This window comes from Montipora capricornis, chromosome 13 (genome assembly GCF_036669925.1).
Source record: "Montipora capricornis isolate CH-2021 chromosome 13, ASM3666992v2, whole genome shotgun sequence".
NCBI classification, from domain to species: domain Eukaryota; kingdom Metazoa; phylum Cnidaria; class Anthozoa; order Scleractinia; family Acroporidae; genus Montipora; species Montipora capricornis.
Window position 1 is genome coordinate 4,348,167 of NC_090895.1, and position 2,500 is coordinate 4,350,666.

Below are 2,500 nucleotides of genomic sequence, written 5' to 3' on the forward strand. Positions count from 1 at the left end.
CCAAAAGGGTTGAGACACTTTCCCTTTTTAGGGAATCTCGGACAAATCCCTCCCCCAAAATCTTTTCATCTAATTTCCTCTCCCCTAACAATTTTGTTTTCTTATCGCCAACATCATGCAATGCCTCCTTTTCCCGTTACCAAAATTGAAGGGGGGAGGTGGGGGCAGAGGGGTGAGTGCAAGTGGAAAAATGTAACGTTAAGGTAACTTTTTTGGGAAAGGATAGGTGACAGCTGCTAATTCTACAATATAACTCACAAAGACATCTTACTTAGGCCCTGTTTACATGGTCACGGGTAGACTAGACAACCCTCCTTCCCAAGACAACGTTACCGAGCGAGTAGACTGTGAGCAGTCCCTTCATAAAACAGTCGAGCGGCCCGCTTTTCTGAGGCAGTCGTGTTTTGTCACGCAATCGAATAAAAAGACCGAGTGAGACTTTGGAAGAGGAGAGAAAGAAGGGACTGCACCCGTTACTGTAACCGAGGCGTTCAGAATTCGGATCAAAATTAAAAATTTGGATTGGTCCGTTTTCAATGCACCGCTGTCAGATTTTTTTTGGACGAGTTAATTACTTCTCAACAGATCGTGCTTCGATTATAAGCACGAAATGGCTTTTGCGGAAGATTTCGGTCCGTTTATCCCTTCAAATGGGAAACATTGAACACAAACAAGAGCAGAAACTTGCAGCCGAAGCCCTCCTGTTGGGCAAGTATGTTATGGCTTTGCTACCAACTGCTTTCGGCAAGACCATTATTTATGAGAGCTTTGTCTACGGGAGACCGAAATCAAACGCCATCCGATCGTGGTAATCGTTCCTCGTTGCAGCGTCACCGAAGATCAGATTCGGTCGAACGATTGTCTATCTATGGGTAGTTACCTTCGAAGAAAGGGAATTTGTTAAAGGAAATGGCTTCAAACAAGTATTGAGTCATTATTTATGCAGAACAAGCTCTGTCTTCTGACTTCAGATTTTATGACTGACGAGTGGTCCGTTCTAAACAAGAATTTGTCCTTGATAGTTGTGGACGAACATCACACTGTCGAAACTTGCCAAACTGACTCCAGCATTCCTGCAAATCTGGCAAAAATCTGAGGCCTCTTACTGTTCAGCTTTTCTACCGTTCTTTTTAACGGGCTTCTTTGGATTGTCGCTCATTAAATTCAAAGCAGATATAGTAGTTTTTTGCAGTTTCCTTTCCGAATAGTCTGATTGAATTAAACATGCACATCAATATTACTACTCCGTTACTGAGGTTATTTTGAGTCTTTATTTACATTAGCAATAAAAAAGGCGGAACCATCTGTCATTATTAGATTAACAGATTTGTTGATTCTGCGCGCGTCGATTACAGCAAGGAATGCCGTCCTTTCTTTCTCTCCTCTACCCAAGCCTCCCTTGGTCTTTTTATTCGATTGCGTGACAAAACACGACTGCCTCAGAAAAGCGGTACGATCGACAGATTTATGAAGGGACGACTCGCAGTCCAGTTTATATGAGAATTGCGTGACCGACCCTACTTAAGCCGCAGTTACACGTTAAAACTTTTAGCTGAAACCTATGTGCAACGGCGCGGCAAAGCAAGTTTCAACAGGCATTGCAACGTGTAACATAAAAGCTCGAAACTCGTTGGGGAACGTTGAAACTGGTCTCGAAATGTTGTTTACATGGCCTAAGCCGGTTTCTGATTGGCTTACGCAGCGTAGGGTAGCAAGACCGATCGAGACCACAGTGCAATGCCTCCTGAAACTTGTTTTGCAGCATCGTTGCACACAAGTTTCAGCTAAAGGTTTCAACATGCAACAGCGGCTTAATTATGCATATATTTTAAGACTCATATTAAAAAATACGTGTCATCATTTGCCCTTCTTTCTGTCTAGTTCGTCTTTTATTAAGTATAGTTGCGTTTTCACATTCAGAAAATGGACTGACAATCGTAACTGCGCAGTGATGTGTTAAAGTAGCTTAAATAAAGGCTGTTTTTGAATCGAGAGTTTCCGTTGGCTGCGGTGAGAATTTTAGTTGACCCGAAAACACTGACCCCCGGTCCGTGGACCTCCCTATTGACCGGGTCTACGAACTGCCTTACTGACTGGTCCACGGATCACCCCCTACCGACCCCCTCTACGGACAACCACAAAACAACATAGAAATAACAATAAATAAAATATAATATAACAAATAAATATTGTATATTTCACTTACCGGTTGTCTGGCCGGATAGACCACTCGTGTCGGTTGCACTCCGCAAATTTAACAGACTAGGGCTCAGTCAGGCTTGGGCACAATTTATGTTAAGCAGATATTGTCGCTGATTCTTCACTTTGGACCGGAGTGCTTGGAAAAAACCGATAACACTAAGTTCTATTGTGTTGACTTGTGTTTTTTCTCTCCCCCCGCCATTATCCTAGGATTTATGAACTCGCCCCATGCTTCACGACATAGAGCACAACTTCTCACTACTCTATCTCTTCCAAACAAAAATCGGTCTTTTTCGAA

At 42.9% G+C, this 2,500-nt stretch overlaps 1 protein-coding gene across 1 annotated transcript in view; it reads left to right on the top strand.

Annotated features, from left to right (window-relative positions):
- LOC138029742 (fibroblast growth factor receptor 2-like) overlaps window positions 1-2,500 on the top strand; it is a 466,762-nt gene that overhangs the window by 396,365 nt on the left and 67,897 nt on the right. The gene's annotated exons all lie outside the window — the stretch shown is intronic.